Raw genomic sequence first — 19,880 nt, 5'->3', positions numbered from 1 at the left:
CTGGGAGGTTGTTGCTTGCTCTACAGCACACTTCAAAACCTAGGAAAGGAAGCTGAGAACTTGGTAATGACCTTGACACCAGGATGCAAAGTTTAAGTCAGGGGTCCCCAAACTACGGCCCGCCAGCCGCATGCGGCCCCCTGAGGCCATTTATCCGGCCCCTGCCGCACTTCCGGAAGGGGCACCTCTTTCATTGGTGGTCAGTGAGAGGAGCATAGTTCCCATTGAAATACTGGTCAGTTTGTTGATTTAAATTTACTTGTTCTTTATTTTAAATATTGTATTTGTTCCCGTTTTGGTTTTTTACTTTAAAATAAGATATGTGCAGTGTGCATAGGGATTTGTTCATAGTTTTTTTTATAGTCCGGCCCTCCAATGGTCTGAGGGACAGTGAACTGGCCCCCTGTGTAAAAAGTTTGGGGACCCCTGGTTTAAGTGTTAGGGATAACATGATACAGGGATAAGGTAGAGTGAGGACTGGGGGTGGCAGTGGAAAGCTGAGATGTATAGGATAAATCCTGGGCCTACATCTAGGACTTGATTTGGCTTTCCCTTCATTCACTAGGTGAGTAGTATGGTAGGCAATCAAGATGCTACCCTTGCACACCCCCAGCTCTCTCTCCTACTCCTCCTCCTTCTCCTCCTCCGTTTCTTCTGTATCATGACTTGATTCTCATCCGCCTCCAACATGAATTTAAATTTCTGAATGTCAACGTGTCTTTGAAGTTCTGAATGTCAATCTGTTGGCATGGAGATGGAAAAAAAAAAAAAAACCAGCACCAGGTGTTAGACCAGTGCAGTCAGACAGGACCTCAGCTCAGCAATCTCTATACTTGCGTTCTGGCTAAGAAAGAAGTCAGAGACAAGACTCAAACTCTAAGAGAACCGTTTATTTAGAAAGTCACAGGGGTAGAAGAAATGGACCTGGGAAACAAGTTACAGAGGCAAAAGAAGAGCCCTTGGAGCCTAGGAGAGAAAAAGGTAAAAGTAAGGTGCCTGGTGGAGGGGAGAGAAGTGGGTCAGGAATGGAGCCTAGGAGAGAAAAAGGTAAAAGTAAGGTGCCTGGTGGAGGGGAGAGAAGTGGGTCGGGAAAGACGCGGGAGCGCTCCCAGGAGGGAGAGCGCCAGAAGCGAGCACTTCTGAGGCAGGGTTTCAGGGCCTGCGCACCAGGAGCCCGAGACCCCGGGAGCAGACGCCCTTGCTCCGCTGGGGGTTTTCTAAGTAAGCAACTTTTTCTCCAGCCTAGTCTGTATTCTGCTGGGCCCTGGCCTCTCGGTACCCCCGGAGATAGATCCCACCTTCCTTGGCCAGGCGTCCTTCTGGCCCACGTTTATCTCCTTTACTCTGCACCCCCTCCTGTTCTGCACAAGAGGCGTATGACCCCCTGAGAGGAACCAGGGCTGGTTCTGTGGGTAGGCTTCCATGCAGTTTGCATGTCTTGGTATACTTAGAGCCAGTCTGGACCCAGCCCCTTTCTGCTCCCTACTCTTCCCTAGCCTGAAGTCTCCAGGCTAGGCTCCTATCTCTTCGCCCTAGGATTTCGGTACTGCCTCTTGCTGGGGTTCCAGGGCCTTGGCATTTGGAGGGTGAGACCCTTCACCAATACAACAGCTATCTCTCCCCTAAGCGCCCTCTGCAGGGGAAAAGATCTCTCCCAGGCTCAAACTGCTGCTGGTTTCTCCTGTGAGTCAGAAGGGATGGTAAAACCCAAGCAGGTCTACTAATGACCCATGAGATTTTGAACAGGTGAAGTAAGTCGTCCCTTTGGGCTCTGGTTTTTTATCTCTCAGGCAGAGAGAAGGATGAACTATATGATTTCAGAGTTTACTTCTGGCTCAGGCCTTCCTCGCTTCCCTGAATGGGTGGCTAATCCCTCTCCACCCTCTGACTGGTGCCATACCGAGTTTACGAAGTGAGTATGTGCCACTGGTGGAGGAGATGGAATAGATTCTGGAAGGCCAAAATTTTTTTTTCTTTCTGCAGAGCCCAATCTTGGGTCAAGAGGCTAAACTCTAGAGTAAGCCTGCCTCCATTCTAACCTCAGCACCACCACAACCAGCTGTAGAGACCTTGAGTAAGTTAGGAGCAATCTGAACCTCAATTTCCTCCTCTATAAAAATGGGTTTTTTTCATAGCACTCCTCTCATAGGTATTTTAAGCTACAATAAAATGCACAGATTTTAAGCATACAACTCTATTTGTGTTTATATATATAAACACTCATGTACAAATCACCTTGGCTTTGAAAATCAAGTGAGATGGTCCATGTAAAAGCAGCTTAGCGCCCTGTTTGGTAAGCACCAGGCACCGAGTTCATGTTAGAGGCCAGGCCGGTGCTAGGCGCTGTGCACGCCCCAGGTCTGCAGGGGTAGGTGGGCGGGTGTGGCGGGGCAGCGGCAGGCTGGAGGATTCAGAGCCCCTAGACCGCAGGCGCGCGTCGCCACAGAGGCGGCTCGGAGTCGCAGCTGGCAAGCCGGGGGAAAGCGGCTTCGTACAGGCTTGGACTTCTGCTGGGTTGATTGATTTCGAAGGAAGGGGATGGTGAAGGGAGGTTCCAGGTGGAGCCTTGGGTCCCCTCTGGCTCGTCGCTGCCGGGAGGAGGAAAGGTTCGGAGGGGAAACGCAGCCCGCTCGGCAGGGCTTCTCCGCGCCCACCCGAGTGGTGTGGCCGCGCGCCTCCGCGAGGGCGGGCCGGGTGGCGGGCGCTTCCCCGGCGCAAGGCTCTTGCTGGACGACAGCGGGTTCAAGGTCTCGAGCGCAGCCTCCTCCCCCTTCACTTCATAGCTCGGAGCCCGGGGCGGGGCCTTCCGGGGCGCCTTCTCCCGACTCGAGCCAAGCCCTGGAAAGACCGCGGATTCCCCGCGACCAGGAGTTCAGTGCCGGGCCGGAGCCTGGCTCTGCGCGAAGGGGAAGGACCCTGGGAACCGCCGGGGCAGCTCCGGTGACGCGGCCCGGACGCCTCCTCCCAGTCCGGCCCGGGCGGGCAGAGCCCGCGGGGCGGGGAGCGCGCCGGCGAGCCCCGGTAGAGCCTGGCCAATCCTCGGGCCGAGAGTCAAACTCGAAGAGCCGGCGGTCCTGACGAGCGCAGCCCGGGCGCGGAGCCAGGCCCGGCGCGCGGCGGGGAGGCAGGACGGCTGCGCAGCTTGGGTGAGTCCTCCAGGCCCCTGCGGGAGGCGGGGGCAGGGGGCTGCCCTGACCCCCAAACCGCATTTGTTTCATTGAAAGGGCGGGCTTTTTAAAAAACCTACACTGTAGGTAACGTTAATGACAGCAGTTTCTACAGGAGCTTATCGAAAATCTATTGAAGTACATACAGAAAAGACGTGAGAGTACAGCTCCCCGAATCTTCATCAACTGAACACGCCCCTGAGACCAGCTCCCACGTGAAGGAAGGGTGTTATTACCAGCCCCAAAAGTCCCCTCTGTGCTCTCTCGTCACTACCCCCACAGCTATCCTGCGTAACCACAATCCTGGTTTCTAACAGTAGCCAGGGTAGATTAGTTTTGCCTGGTTTGAAACATTATATATAACTGGAATCATATAGTATTTATTGTACGTTTATGTGCCTGACTTTTGGCATTGTGAGATTTATTCGTATGGCTGCGTAAAGTTGTAGATTGTTCCCTTTCCTTACTGAGTAGTATTCCATTGTGGGAACACACCACGATTTCTCCATTCTGCTGTTTGTGGGCAGTTAGGTAGTTTCTAGTTCGGGGCTGTGTTGAACAGCGCTGCTACAAACATTCTAGAGCAGGATGCAGTAGATCTGTCTGCAGTGTGGAAATGTGCTCCATCCGGGCTCTCCAACGTGATTCCCACTAGTCACATGTGACTGACGAATTGGATTTTACATTTTCTAAAATTATAATTAATTTAAATAAAAAGAGCCATGTGTATTGGACAGCACAGTTCTGGTATGTATGTCTTTTGGTGACTGTAATAAATATTTCTCTTTACCTGGGAGGGCAATGGCTATGCCACAGAGTCTGAAGACCAGCCTTAGTAGATTCTGCCAAGCAGTTTTCTAAAGTTGGCCATATCAGTTTACACTCCCACCAGCGGTAGTGCCACATGCTCCCCAGTACTTAGTATTTTTATTTCATTTCTCTCTCATTTTAGCCATTCTACTAAGCATGTAATTTAAAGAGGCTTTTGTCCACTTTTAAGTATGATTATGAAAATTGCCACATAACCATACTAAAGACGCGACTGCTGATGGTTGGAGAGATCCTTGGGAACAGAGAGCTGTAATAAAGGTCTAAAGTTCACCCTTTAGACCAGCCCTGCAGTCCTGCCTCCTACCCAATCAGCCTTCTCCCCTAGGAACCTGATTAGTGCTGGCAGGGCATATGGAAGGGGCTATGTAAATATTTGGAGATGATCTTCTCCTCCCACAGCTCCCGTTACTCTATGCCTTTTTAAAATCAGCGACACTCTTCCTCTACTGTTACTTATGGGAATCTCCCACCAGAGGAGATGGCGAGATTGCCTGGCAGGCTACCCCCATGGCAGAGAAGCCAGGTTTTGTGCTGCCTTAGTTTAAGTGTGTAACTTAGCTCTGCCTTATATAAAACGGCATTAACGGCCTTTAGGTGTGCTACCTTCCTTGGCTTGTTGAGAAGCACAGTAAGCCCTGGGAGGCCGCAGAGGGCCTGCCTACCATGTGTCAGGCTGTGTGTGTGCTGCTTTGTAGACATGCTCTCTAATCTTCAGAATTAACCATGTGTGTTAGGTATCCCTTGTTTACACATGTAGAAACTAAAGCTGAGAGATTAAGTCACTCTCCTCAAGGCCACACGGCTGGTAAACAGTTGCAGTAATCCCAACAGGGCTTTCCACCCAATGCTGCTGAGAACATTTCTGACGTTTTCTCTGGGTAAACAGAGCCCTGGCTAGTGTAGATCTTGAAATTCTTTATCAAATGAGATGTCCTCTGCTAAGCCTCTCTTTGGACTGGACCCAAACTGATCATTGATCATTTGTGAATGGCCAGTTAGGCAGAGGAAGTGTTTGTTATGTTGTAATACTAATGAAATTCACTTTGTGTGACGTACAAGTTCTTGAAAAGGACTTGTGTGCAAAGCGCTTTTTGCTTGTGGGGAGTGAGAAAACTGAGTACATTTTAAGTTCATCCTTGGAATTTGTTGCTTAAATTATCCCAAAATGAATTATTTTGTAAAGTGAGGAATCCTTTAAAAATATTAATAATAACCCAGAATTTGCTTTGTAAGTTTGTATTTTCAAGTAATAAACAAGGGTGAAGAGCAACTCAAAATTATATACAAGATTTATCAGTATTTCCTCTTCCATTGAGAAGGGTTCACATGAAAATTTTACCCAGACCATCCTGACAGTGAGTTCTCTGGGAGGTCCACAGATTAGTTCTCTTTCCAGATGACAAGTAATTAGAAACCCAGTGCTTCCAGTGGCTACTTATGGATTCAGGCTTAGCTTAGATGCATTTTACAGTTCCTGATCACTTGGTGAGCCTGTCATGGAGGCAGCTCAAGAGTCAAATGGGTTACTAGATTAGATGACCTTTAAGGTCCCTTCCAGCTTTGAGATTTATTATTATTATTATTATTATTATTATTATCATCATCATCATCATCATTCAGTGAGGAGGGGAGGCAGAGACAGACTTCCATATGTGCCCTGACTGGGATCCACCTGTCAAGCCAACTAGGGGTTGTTGCTCTATTGCTCAGCAACCAAGCTCTTCTTAGCACCTGAGGTGGAGGCTATGGAGCCATCCTTAGTGGCCGGGGCTAATTTGCTCAAATTGAGCCATGACGGCAAAAGGGGAAGAGAGAAGGAGAGACGTGAGAGGGGGGAGGGTAGAGAAGAAAATGGGGGCTTCTTCTGTGTGACCTGACCGGGAATCAAACCTGGGACAGCCACATGCTTATTAGGCCAATGCTCTACCGGCTAGGGCCCAGCTTTGAGATTCTTTAAGTTAAATTTGTTACATGCCTAAAGATTTCATTTGTGCTGGTTGGAAGGACCTTAGAAACCACCAAAGTCCAACTTTTTTCTGATACTAAATACTGTCTGTAACATTTTTGGCAAGTAACTGTCCCATGTCTTCTGGATGCCATTGAGAACCACTCACCTCTCCACAGGTGTGAGGAAGTTATGCCTTATGTTGGTGTGGAATCTGCCTCCTGTACCTTTTATCACATGCTCCGCCTTTTCTCACAGATGTTTACTCATGTGTGGTTCTTCAAATATTGGAAGCCAGCCATTGATTCCCATGTAAACCTCCTGTTCTCTCGGTGAAACAGCCTCAGTTCTTTGACTGTCTTCAGCCTCCTGGCCATTCCTCAGTGGGTGTTCTCCGGCTCTCTCATTTCTTCTGTGCCTGGGCTTTTCTGATGTACTCCCCACAAGCAGTCCCCTCTTCCTAATGCTTTAAACAGTTCCATCTTTAAGTACTCTTCTGAGAAGGCTGAAGTCCACTGAGAGGCTGGCCCTCATGGGTCCCACTCTCCTCAATTCATGTTTTTTATTCCTCTGTTTTCAGGGGAATAAGCATCTATTCTCTCTAAAAGTAACACTTCCCCTTAAAATCTAGATACAAATTCTTTCCTACTTCCAAAAACAATGCTTCTAATTTTGAGTCCTGAGGTCCCCCCACCCTACAATTTAATATTCTCTACCTTTCTTCCTTTCACCCCCAAACATATAGCAATCTCTTCATATTCTCCTTTAAGTCAGATTTTTGAATATTTTTCTTCACCAGCTACTGTCCTTTCCTTCAGCCTGAGAGATGCTTACCCACCAAGTGGTAACTATCGATGCCAGCTGGGAGTTACCGTGGCGGTCAGCTGGTTCAACTCTTTCCCGGGTGCCTGATCTCCTTCTCCAGCACTCCTGGGGAATTCAAGTCCTGCCACTTCCCCTAATTATCTGAGATGCTGTCTTTGTGATCAGGTGGCTTCTCTTCAGGCTTGTGTTCTCTTCAGTGTTTGGCAGAATGCCTGTTGTTTTTTTTCCTGGAAGGTCTTATTGTGGTTTTGACACCCTGTACTATCCTGATCATTTTATTTCTTTTTTTTATTTTTTTATTTTATTTATTCATTTTTAGAGAGGAGAGAGAGACAGAGAGGGAGAGAGAAGAGAGAGAGACAGAGAGAGAGAAGGGGGAGGAGCTGGAAGCATCAACTCCCATATGTGCCTTGACCAGGCAAGCCCAGGGTTTCGAACTGGTGACCTCAGCGTTCCAAGTCGATGCTTTATCCACTGCGCCACCACAGGTCAGGCAATTTTCTTTCTTAAAGAATAGTCACTCCTCTTCCTTCTCCAGCCCCACTGAATACAACCCTCCCAAGTCCCAGTGACTTTTCTACACTCTTGTTGTTTTAACGTTTATCTTTGCATACACAGTGTCAGCTGTCACTTTTATACAAAGAGTCCTGAATCTACAGATTTAGCTTGGTTGCCCTCTAATACCATACTTTCAGGTGCCTAGAAGATAATTCAACTTGTACCCCTTACCATTGCCATTTCAAGTTCATCGCTGTTCCGCCAAACCACTCACATCTCAACTTCTGTCAGTGGAATCACCTTTCCTTGTCCTCTTCCCTTTGGTTGGAAATAGTCAACAAAGGACTCCCCTGAGAGCTTCTCTTCACTTAGAGCAGAAGGAATAAAAGAACTAACATTGACTGAACACCTAATAACCTTTCAGCACTGCACTCTGCCTATCCTGACTGGCTTAGTACTGGAACCATCCTGAAACCTAAGTTCTGTGATCTCTATTTTACAGGTTAAGAAATTAAAAGTTGAGACTATAAACACCTTGCTCAAGGATATTCCGTTCTTAAGTGACAGACTCCAGAGTTCAAATCAAGGTCTTCTAGCTCATTCTAATGACTAAGCACTTTACTATAAAATGGCCTCCTAACTTATCACATTGGATTGAGCAGATCACTGATAAACTCCATCCTCATACCAGCACCAGAACCATTATTTCCAAATGCCTCTTAATCAAAGCTGCCTACATTTTCTCAATCATGCTATGGCTCCTCACTGTGCAAAGATCAAATATACTCTCAAGAGCACTAGTGAACTTGACTTGGGGTGGTGAATGCATGGTGCAGATGTATAGATTATTTATTATGGAATGGTACACCTGAAACCTATGTGATTATATTAACCAATGTCACCCAAATAAATGCAATTAAAAAGTAAAAATAAAATTAAAAAAAATTAACACAAAGAACCACTAGTGAATCCTTATTACTCTACTCCATCAATCAAAATTTTCATTATTTTTAAATGATCTATACAATCTCCTTACTGTCACAATTATAAAGTCTTTTCCAGCTACCACAGTCACCGTGATGGCACGTCACATTTTCTTAACATAGATGAAACGGTCTCATCTGCAAAATTTAGCTGTTGATCCAAAGAGTTTTATTGGCTGTCTCATTATCTTCATCCTTAATTAAAAAATAAACTCATTTAGGGTAAGGATCATATTTTATGCTTCTTCCCTATTGCCTACAGAGATAGACATAAATAAAATCATTTAGGAAAAATGCTTAGAAAAGTATAAAGTGCAAAATAAATGAAGTGTATTATTCTTAAAATTACTAATGTTATAAACATTGCCAAAGTGTATTGCCTGGTGGCTATAGGGCACAGGTTCAGCAAACAGTCAGCAGAAACCTGAAGGATTTGATAAATAAGTCAGACTCAGAGCTCTTCCTCCTCCTCCTCCTCCTCCTCCTCCTCCTCCTCCTCCTCCTCCTCCTCCTATTAAACCCTTAACAATACCTTCCTGCTCTCTCAGACTAAACATATGAAAGGAGAGGCATCTACATTGCCCACTAGATGACCAGGCAAGCCCAGGGTTTTGAACCAGCAACCTCAGCATTGCAGGTTGATGCTTTATCTGCTGCAGCACCACAGGTCAGGCAGATGACTGGCTTCTTAAGGATAAGGAATACTTGTCTTGTCCATCCAGTTTTTCCCCAGCACCTTAATACAGTACCCAGACATGCTGGATGTTTGATGCATGCTTAATAGAAAAATGAACAAGTGGCCTGACCAGGCAGTGGTGCAGTGGGTAGAGCATCAGCCTGGGACACAGAGGCTACAGGTTCGAAACCTGAGGTCGCCAGCTTAAGCGCGGGCTCATCTGGCTTGAGCGCAGGCTCACCAGCTTGTGCACAGGGTTGCTGGCTTGAGCATGGAATCATAGACATGACGCCATGGTCGTTGGCTAGAGCCCAAAGATCACTAGTTTGAAGCCCAAGGTCTCTAGCTTGAGCTCAAGTTTGTTGGCTTGTGCAAGGGGTCACATGGTCTGCTATAGTCCCCCCCATCAAGGCACATATGAGAAAGCAATCAATGAACAACTAAAGTGCTGCAATGAAGAATTGATCCTTCTCATCTCTCTCCCTTCCTGTCTGTCTGTCCCTTTCTCTGTCTCTCTTGCAAACAAACAAACAAACAAACAAAACAACAACAACAACAAAAAAAAAAAAACCAAGCAAACAAAAAAAACAAACCACTGGAAATGTAACTTGGAGAGGATGTTGGTGTTGTCCTACATTTCTACTTCCTTTGGGATTCTCTTCCTGCTTCCCTATGTGGAAAGAGAGAATGTTAGAGCTAGAAGAGATAAGCCCAACCTCTGCATTTGAAAGATGAGAAAATGATTCCAAAGAAGAGAATATGTATCCCTGGGTCACCACTTCTATTAATGGCTTTCTGACGTCTCATCCAATCCAGTGCTTCCCCCACTGTATTTCACTAACTCCTGCTTTCAGTGCTCTGTCCCTGCACCTATCCCCAGCCCTGCTTCCTCTTTGGCAGTTTTCCTTTCTCCACACCCCCCCTCCCTGCTCTGTACTCCACATGCCCCCAATTTGTGTTTCATCTTGTACACAGTGCTTTTGGACATGTAAACAAAAAGTACTTCCAAGGCTGTAAGCATACACACTTTAATAATGGTGACCATTTGGGAAGAACACAACCTCCAGCAGGAAGTTACAATTCAGAATCTCTTCGTGGGCTCTCTCTAGGGCTCAAATACCCTTTTAGAATTTCCCTGAGTCTAGAACATGGTAAGATTTTTATAACAATGAACTATAGTCTAGATCCGTAAAGTGCCAGGCAGTGTGCAAGACATTCTAGGAGACTCGTGGCAATCTGCAGCCCTAAGTCATAGTAGCTCCATTTTACAGATGAGTGAACTGAGGGCTCAGCTAGTATCAGAGCAGGTGATTGAGCTGGTCTATTTGCCTTCTCCAGAAAACTTTTTTTTTAATTATAATTTTATTTTTTTTAATGGGGTGACATCAATAAATCAGGATACATATATTCAAAGATAACATGTCCAGGTTATCTTGTCGTTCAATTATGTTGCATACCCATCACCCAAAGTCAGATTGTCCTCTGTCACCTTCTATCTAGTTTTCTTTGTGCCCCTCCCGCTCCCCCTTTCCCTCTCCCTCTCACCCCTCCCCCCGTGACCACCACACTCTTATCAATGTCTCTTAGTCTCACTTTTATGTCCCACCTACGTATGGAATAATGCAGTTCCTGTTTTTTTTCTGATTTACTTATTTCGCTTCATATAATGTTATCAAGATCCCACCATTTTGCTGTAAATGATCTGATGTCATCATTTCTTATGGCTGAGTAGTATTCCATAGTGTATATGTGCCACATCTTCTTTATCCATTCATCTATTGATGGGCTTTTTGGTTGTTTCCATGTCCTGGCCACTGTGAACAATGCTGCAATGAACATGGGGCTGCATGTGTCTTTGCGTATCAATGTTTCTGAGTCAGAAAACTTTTTAAAACATACTGACTGACTGTTGGCTACTTCACTTGGATGCCCACTTTCTCCTCGATGGCTGCTCTTGGTGAGGTCTCTCCTCTAAGAACTGCTTCCATACCTTGGCTCTATTACTGATCCCATCTGTTGAGCATCGCTGGAGCCAGAGAAGTAGTACCCTGCACGCGCCCTCTAGTGGTCACAGGCTGATGCACAGCACTTTTTGGTACAGTCTCTGAGGACCTCTGTCAGCACCCTCTGGCGTGTGCCGGGGACCCAAGGCCATATAGAGTCAGGCTTCAGCGGTGCATATGTCTCTCAGGTTTCCCTGCGCTGAGGAAGGACCTGAATTCTCTAGGTCCCCCACCCACACTAGTCCTTTGAGGAAGACCCACCCATGCCTGAAAGTAACCAAATTAAGATAAGAGTGGGACTTGGCAACAACCCCAAATTCCTCTCCAGAGAGTCAGCAAGAGCATCTGACTCAGTCGCTATAACTGATGTCTATTCTTAGCCTCCACAGTTCTTTGTTCATTGGCACACCTCTGCCTGGTATCGTGCTAATTTCCAGGTTTACTTATTTTACTTGCCCGTGAGTAGGTCTCAGTCTCTCCGAGCATCCCATGTGCAGATCGAGCCTCCAGAGCTGCCCGCAGCCTCCCAGCCGCCCAGCCTCCCTCAGATAAATAAGCCAACCTGCTGTCAATGGAGTCTGGCTCACATAGGACCACTGCCCTTTGGGAAAAATTAGAAAAAGGCATTGCTTCCTCCAAGTGCTTTGCCAGGTGCCTGGCTTGATGGGTGGGTGTGAGAGTCTCTTGGGCTGACCACCCTTGTTCATTGAATAACTCCCACAACAAAATGTGGTGGCTTTGGTGTCACACACATCTATCTATTCATTCCTCTCTCTACTCCTGGAATTATATGGTGCTAAATGGAGGTGCTGACCCCCTTTACGGGACACCGGAACAGTCGCTGGGGCAGAGTTCAGGGGAGGGACAGTCCAGCCCTCTGCCTGGGTTTGCTTGATTCCCATAAGCACTGGGACCAGTGTTGTTCCTGTCACTGCCCCTACAACCCAAAGAAGAATTCCTCCCTTAACTGACTGCAATCCTACAGTGGATTTAATCCTTAAGTCACAAAAAATACAGATGAAGACGGTTTATAGACAATGTGAATTAGAGACTTACAATTTGAGGGCAGGTGTGAACAAATAACCCTGTGATGAAAGACGACCACTCCGGTGATCAGCAGGGCTGATCAAGGGCACTTCTGGCTCTGCTTTCTTCTGTTTCCCCTGATGCTCTTTTCTCTCTCCCCTCCTCTTCTACCTACCTCTCTTTCTTCTCTCCATCTTTCCTCCTTCTCTGCTTTTCTGAATCTTCCTCTTGAAACCTTCACTTGTCATTCTATCATCCCCTCTCTCCTTTTCCCTTCCTTCTTTCTTTTCTCACTTCTCATTTTATCCATTTATAATATGGAATTAAAGAAGATTTAATAGCTTTATGTATTTTAGTGTTTGTAATTAAAAACAAGACAACTTGAGCCAATCATTATTCTTTCATGAAAAAAGCAACTATATTAAATTGCCTTTCAAAAAATTTTTATTGATTGATTTTAGAGAGAGAAGAAGAGAGAGAGAGACACACAGAGAGACAGAAAAGTTCATCTGTTTCTCTATGTGTCCTGACCAGGGATTGAACCAGCAACCTTTGCATATTGGTATGATGCTCTAACTAACTGTGTTATCTTGCTGAGGCTAAATTGCCTTTTTATTTGTGTATAACCCATATTAATTTTTTTTCTGTGAATGAGTGATCTTTACTTAAAGAAAAGTCCTCCCCCTGTACAAGAATAGGGAGGGAAGGAAAGCCAGCAAGGAGACACTCAGCTAATTAGCACCAAGGGGAAATCCTCGGAACATCAACAGCAAGGAAGGTGTAAGACCATGGAATATTGAAGGTGGAGCCTTTACTCCAAGCTCCTTACTTTATTTCAGGCTCCCCCCTCTGGAGTTTTCTGGAGAAGTCAAATGGATCATTTCAGTGCCCCTAAACAGAAATGGAATGCCAGAGAAGTTCCTGATTTGTCCAAGGTCACATAGCCAGTTATTTCATGGCAAGACCTTGCATAGAACCTCTTGGTATTCATTGGACACACAAATATATAACACAGAGTATTTATATGGAAGCTATAAGAGTTCAAATTAGCTTAATAAGACCCAGTTACCACTTAAATGGAGTAATGACCTCTAGGGAGAAGATAGATCACTTAACCAACACTCATTTACCAGGTGGACAAAATCAGATTTAACCCCAGTCTATAGATTACATGTCAAAATCACATTCATACACAATAGGTCACTCTAATGGAGTGGTCAGGGATATGGCATACAGAAGATGATCTGTTTTCTTCTCAGCACTCAGCACACACCCAATGATGACATGTTAGACAACAGCTCACCGCAAGCAGCTGTTCCCATTACTGTCCACCCTTGTGCATCCTCTGAGTACCTCCTGCAATAAGCCATGTGATTCCTCTGTCTGAGTAGGTTGTGATCTGCTATTATAATGGCAGTCCTGCTGACTGGCTTCGAGCTGATTAAGTCCTGAATCCCAGAGCACTTTTCTCTCTTTTTCTTTAAAGATGTAAGTGAGAAATGAGCCTGTAATCAATCACACAGGACAGAGTGGGTGGGGGCACTGATACTTTTCAATGTATACACTTCTCCTATGTTGCTATTTTTCACTCTGAGGTGTGGGGGATGAAGAGATGAGAAGCATCAACTCGTAGTTGCATCACTTTAGTTGTTTATTGATTGCTTCTCATACATGCTATAACCAAGGGGCTCCAGCTGAGCCAGTGACCCCTTACTCAAGCCAGTGGCCTTTGGGTTCAAGCCAGTGACCTTGCGCATCAAACCAGTGACCTTCGGGTTCAAGCTAGCAACCAGGGGGTCATGTCAATGATCCCACACTCAAGCCAGTGACCCCACCCTCAAATTGGTGGGCCTGTGCTCAAGCCAGATGAGCCAATGCTCAAACCAGTGACCTTAGGGTTTTGAACCTGGGACCTCAGCATCACAGGTTGACATTCTATCCACTGTGCCACCACCAATCAGTCTCCTTTTTCTTTTTAATGGCATCAATCATTTTCTGTTTGGTCATATATGGATTATTTATTATTACCAAGCACTGTGCTGGGCACTAAGAACAGACACAATAAACCAATCTAATGGGGGGTGGTCACATTCTTGTTCTTGTTGTTATTGTTGTTTTGAGAGGAGGGTGGATAGAGAGACAGACTCTGTAAGGTGCCTGGACTGGGATCCACCTGACAACCTCCATCTGGAGTCCAGGCTCAAATCAGCCAAGCTATCCTTAGTGCCTAAGGATGATGCTCAGACCAACAGAGCTATCCTCAGTGCCCGGGACCAATGCTCAAACCAATGGAGCCACTGGCTGCAAGATGGGGACAGAAGGAGAAGAGGAAGGGGAAGAGAAGCAAATGGTTGCTTCTCCTGTGTGTCCTGACTGAGTATTGAACCCTGGACATCCTCATGCCAGGCCAACACTCTATCCATTGCGCCAACTGGCCAGGGCTGGTAGCCACATTCATAAGGAACATTTTCCTCCTTCTGAGTTGGGAAGGGATAACCTGTGGTTTGCATAGTGTGATATTAGCCCAACGAGAAGGGCACAGGACTGACTTCTTGGAGGAAGTAAGATGAAAGCCAAGTTTTGAGGCATGAATAGGAGCTAACCAGGTGAAGGGAAAAAGAGTAAAACTAGTTCTGATAAAAGGAAAATGGGGAGTTGGTGAGAGAGGGGGTGAAGAGAGAGCTAGAGGCAGATTGTGTGCCTTGTTATGTCACTATGAAGTTTTTCACATTGAAACCATTTCTCTGGACCTGATCAGATAGTTTAGATGGTTAGAGCATCATCCCAAAACACAAAGGTTGAAGGTTCAATCCCGGATCAGCGCACATACAGAAACAGATTGATGTTTCTGTCTCTCTCTTTCTCCCTGCCTCTCTTTGTAAAATCAATCAATACTTTCAAAAAAACAAAGCAAACATCTCTTTGTGTTGGGAAGAAACAGGTAGACATGCATAGGTTTTGTTTTGACTCTAGGAACAATTTCCTTTGGCTTTAAGACTTATGTTGGATTAATAGGGGTAATTGTGTGCAGAAGAGAGGGGTATATGGGAACTACTGTACTATCTGCTCAATTTTTCTGTAATTGTAAAACTGTTCTAAAACGCCTGACCAGGTGATGGCGCAGTGGATAGAGCATTGGCCTGGGATGCTGAGGACCCAGGTTCGAAACCCTGAGGTTGCCAGCTTAAGCGCAGGCTCACCAGCTTGAGCACAGAGTTGCAGGCTTGAGTGTGGGATCATAGACATGACCCCATGATCATTGGCTTGAGCCCAAAGGTCGCTGGCTTGAAGTCCAAGGTCTCTAGCTTGAGGAAGGGTTACTCGCTCTGCTGTAGCCGCCCTGGTCAAGGCACATATGTGAAAGCAATCAATGAACAACTAACGTGCCGTAACTAAGAGTTGATGCTTGTCATCTCTCTCCCTTCCTGTCTGTCTGTCCCTGTCTGTCCTCTCACTCTCTCTCTAAAACTAAATAAATAAAAATTAAAATGTTCTAAAATAAAAATAAAGTATATTAATTTTTAAATACCTTATGGTGGGTTGTTTAATTTAAGGTATTTACTGAGGAAGAAGCCAATGTTATATTCATTGTCACTGAGAACATGGACCTTCATAGAGGTTATGACCAGGAGCCTTGCTTCTCTTCTCTCCCCTGCTTCTCCACAGCCTTTCCCCTTCTCAGCAAAAGCACCAGCATCACCCTGCCCAGGCCAGCCTGCCTTGGTCATCCTTGATCCCTTCATCTCCCTCACCCCATCTAGACCATCACCTATTTCTACAGATGGCGCTTTAAGCTCTCTCTGGAATTCATCCAGTTTGCTCCATCTCCTTTTCCTCCCTTCTAAAATGAGCCAACTTCATCTTTCTCCCAGCTTGGCTTCTTCAATGGCCTCTTATATGAACACCCCTGTTGTATTTGCCTGTTTAAGTTACTAACAAAGTACTGCAGACTGGTAGCTTAAACAGCAGAAACCGACGTTCTCACAACCCCAGAGACTGGAAGTCTAAGATCATGGTGTCGGCAGGGTTTGGAGGCCTCTCTCCTTGGCTGTCTTCTCCCTGTATCTTCACATGGTGTGTGCACGTGTGTGTTCTAATCTCCTCTTGTTATAAAAGGGCACTTACAAGGCTCCCCTTAAAGACAGTGACTGTGTTGAAGTTCCCATTAAAAAAAGTTTGCACGGCCCTGGCCGGTTGGCTCAGAGGTAGAGCATTGGCCTGGTGTGCGGGGGACCCGGGTTCGATTCCCGGCCAGGGCACACAGGAGCGCCCATTTGCTTCTCCACCCCTCCGCCGCGCCTTCCTCTCTGTCTCTCTCTTCCCCTCCCGCAGCCAAGGCTCCATTGGAGCAAAGATGGCCCGGGCGCTGGGGATGGCTCCTTGGCCTCTGCCCCAGGCGCTAGAGTGGCTCTGGTCTCGGCAGAGCGATGCCCCGGAGGGGCAGAGCATCGCCCCCTGGTGGGCAGAGCGTCGCCCCTGGTGGGCGTGCCGGGTCGATCCCGGTCGGGCGCATGCGGGAGTCTGTCTGACTGTCTCTCCCCGTTTCCAGCTTCAGAAAAATACAAAAAAAAAAAAAAAAGTTTGCACACAGTTGGCCCTCAGTAATCCCAGTTGGGGACAGTGTATGCCCGCCTCAGTCTCATGCATGATGTCAGTTGTGGAGACCCTCACACCTGCCTAACACCCTAGGGATGTTGGTTCTCTAAATTCCCATGTCACTCATATCCTACAGCCCTGTTCTGCCCATTCCATTCCTGATGGCCTCTCACCCTTCGCTTGTTTTCAGCCCTGGCAGAAACAAAGCAAGCCCAAAATACACCAGCCAACTGGCAAGTGATGAGTGATTAGCTGCCTGGCTCTAAAAGGCTGGAATGAGGCAGCCTTTCAGTGCTAAGTGCAGTAACCCTAGCCCTGGCTTGCTGTAACTCTAGATGGAGGTGGTCTGGGACTGGGCGTGGACAGAGTAACATGCACAGACCCTAGAGGTCCTCAGTCCGGCAGTGGGACGAGAGTGCATCTCTCTGCGGTCAATCGAAATGTGAAATTAACACTCAGATGGAGGTAGAGAAGATGCACTAGATTGTGTGAGAGGATGAATGATTCCTTTTATTAAGGGACAGCTCTCTGCAAGGTATAGGGTGGCAGGATCGGCGGCCCCACTTAACCTCTTTCTTGCTCTACACCTAAGATGAGATACCACATTTACAGGAAGATTCTCATTTCTTTATTCTTTACTTTGGTTCCATCAAATACCCTATAGCTCTGTGGCTTTGAACCTGTTTCCTCGCTGATGAAGTGGGAGTCATAGCCCATGCATCAAAGGATTGTTGTGAGAACCTAAATCAGTGAACATATAGATAAGTGGAACAACTCGAAACTCCCTCTCCCTCCCTCTCTCTAAAATCAATCAATCCAAATAAATAAATAAATAAACCATTCAGGGGATGGGGTAGGGAAGTGGTGGCAGGAAACTTTCTTTTGACATTGATTGTACAATACCTCCTGATTTCATTGTATTTTGAAAAAATGTTTATTTAGGCCCTGGCTGGTTAGCTCAGTTGGTTAAGAGTGTTACCCCAAAACAACAAGGTTGTGGGTTCGATCCCCAGGCAGGGCGCACATGGGAAGCAACCAATGAATGCACGACTGAGTGGAACAACAAATGAATGCTTCCCTTTCCCCGCCCCCTCTTCCCCTTCCTCTCTCTGTCTCTGAAACAATAAATAAAGAGAAATTAATCCCTGGCTGGATAGCTTGGTCAGTGGAGTGTCTCCTGGATTGTGGAGGTTGCTGGTTCGATTCTCTGGTCAGGGCACATACAGGAGCAGCTCGATGTTCCTGTCTCTCTCCCAAAATCAATCAATAATAATAATAATAATATGTTTATTTATTGATTTTAGAGAGAGAGAGACAGAAACATCGAGCTGCTCCTGTATGTGCCCTGACTGGGGACTGAACTGGCAACCTCTGCGCTTCAGGACAATGCTCTACCGACCAAACTATCTGACCAGGGAAATACCTTCTGATTTTAAAATACTAAATTGTTGGCAGAGACGTATTGTTCCATTTTAGAGTTGGGGAAATGATAGCCTTAAATTTAAGGGTTACCTCAGAGTCTAACCACATATCACCGAGAAAGAACAGGAGGGCTGGCTCCATAGTCAGGCCTTTACACTGAAGCCACAGAGAGAGAGGCGTAGACACAAAAGCAGCAGACAGGGCTGGGCTGTGGTCCGTCCATTGAAAATCTCTGAACTGGCCTCTAAGGCCACCCTGTGGAGGGAGAGGTTACTCAGTGCACATCAGACACTAAAGCTAAGAACCTGCTCCTTAGTTCACTATACCGTGCAGAGGCTTAGGGGCCTCTGGTGGCGGGACCCAGAGAGCTCTGGCTTCCAAGCCTAACTCTGTTTCTTCCATAATGCCACAAATTGCTTCGCCTCCCCAGGCCTTGGTTTCCTGATCTGTGCAGTTAGGAGAGTGATCCCTTCCTGGCCTGTCTCTCTGGGTTGTTATCAGGACCAAACCACACGAGATCATAGGGAGGGGAGCATTCTTTAAAATGAATACATGGTGGGTGATGATTTAGTTTGGGCCTGGATTCATATAAACTCATTTCTCTATTCATGCCACAGGTATTAATGAATACCTACCTATCTAACTTCAAAAGCTATTCCTTAGGCCTCCTAGAACTCATGCCTAATAACCACACCTTTCTGAAGCTTTGGGCTTTTCAGTAGTCTCCTTCTGAGGACTTTTTCAGTTTATTTATATTTTGGCTGAGGTCTCAAGGTCAAAACCATATGTAAAATGCACTATGGCCTGCTGATCAACAAAATACTCTCCGGTTTACTTTGAGTGCTTTCTCCAACAGTGCCCAGCGGACACCTTCTAAGATGGGTGAATTTTGCAACCTTTTTTTCTTTTTTGAGAGCAAAGAGGAAGGGAGGGAGAGAGAGGAAGGGAGAGAGAGAGAAGAAGGGAGAAAGAGAAGCATCATCTCATTCCTCCACTTAGTTGCGCATTGGTTTCTTTTTATATGGGCCTTGACTGCGGATCAGACCAGTGACCTCAGGCTTAAGTTGGTGACCTTGGGCTCAAGCCAGTGACCTTGGAATTGTGTCTACGACTCCATGCTCAAGCCAGTGACATCAGGTTTCCAATTGGCGACCTCAGCATTCTGAGTCAACACTCTGTCCACTGTGCCACCACTGGTCAAGGCTTTCAGCCTTTGATGAATATTGAAGAACTTGAGGTAATGTCTCCAAAGCATGCACCTCATATTGACTCTTTCCACTACCATATGCTCGGCTCACAAATGAGACACATATCACCCCTTGATGTTCTTTTTTTTTTTTTAATTTTAATAATTTTATTTTTTTAATGGGGTGACATCAATAAATCAGGATACATATATTCAAAGATAACATGTCCAGGTTATCTTGTCATTCAATTATGTTGCATACCCATCACCCAAAGTCAGATTGTCCTCTGTCACCTTCTATCTAGTTTTCTTTGTGCCCCTCCCCCTCCCCCTTTCCCTCTCCCTCTTTCCCCTCCCCGCGTAACCACCACACTCTTATCAATGTCTCTTAGTCTCACTTTTATGTTCCACCTATGTATGGGATAATGCAGTTCCTGGTTTTTTCTGATTTACTTATTTCACTTCGTATAATGTTATCAAGATCCCACCATTTTGCTATAAATGATCTGATGTCATCATTTCTTATGGCTGAGTAGTATTCCATAGTGTATATGTGCCACATCTTCTTTATCCAGTCATCTATTGATGGGCTTTTTGGTTGTTTCCATGTCTTGGCCACTGTGAACAATGCTGCAATGAACATGGGGCTGCATGTGTCTTTGCGTATCAATGTTTCTGAGTTTTTGGGGTATATACCCAGTAGAGGGATTGCTGGGTCATAA

The 19,880-nt window shown here is 46.0% G+C and overlaps 1 long non-coding RNA gene across 1 annotated transcript in view; it reads left to right on the top strand.

Annotated features, from left to right (window-relative positions):
- Positions 1–2,025: 2,025 nt before the first annotated feature.
- The window catches only part of LOC136384884 (uncharacterized), a 107,133-nt gene continuing 89,278 nt past the window's right edge, over positions 2,026–19,880 (top strand). Inside the window, exon 1 of the long non-coding RNA XR_010747670.1 lies at positions 2,026–3,146. This is a non-coding gene — a long non-coding RNA (uncharacterized lncRNA). The remainder of the gene's footprint in view (positions 3,147–19,880) is intronic.

The sequence above is a fragment of the Saccopteryx leptura genome, chromosome 13, assembly GCF_036850995.1.
Source record: "Saccopteryx leptura isolate mSacLep1 chromosome 13, mSacLep1_pri_phased_curated, whole genome shotgun sequence".
Classification (NCBI taxonomy): Eukaryota; Metazoa; Chordata; class Mammalia; order Chiroptera; family Emballonuridae; genus Saccopteryx; species Saccopteryx leptura.
This window is presented reverse-complemented; position numbering and strand designations above follow the sequence as displayed.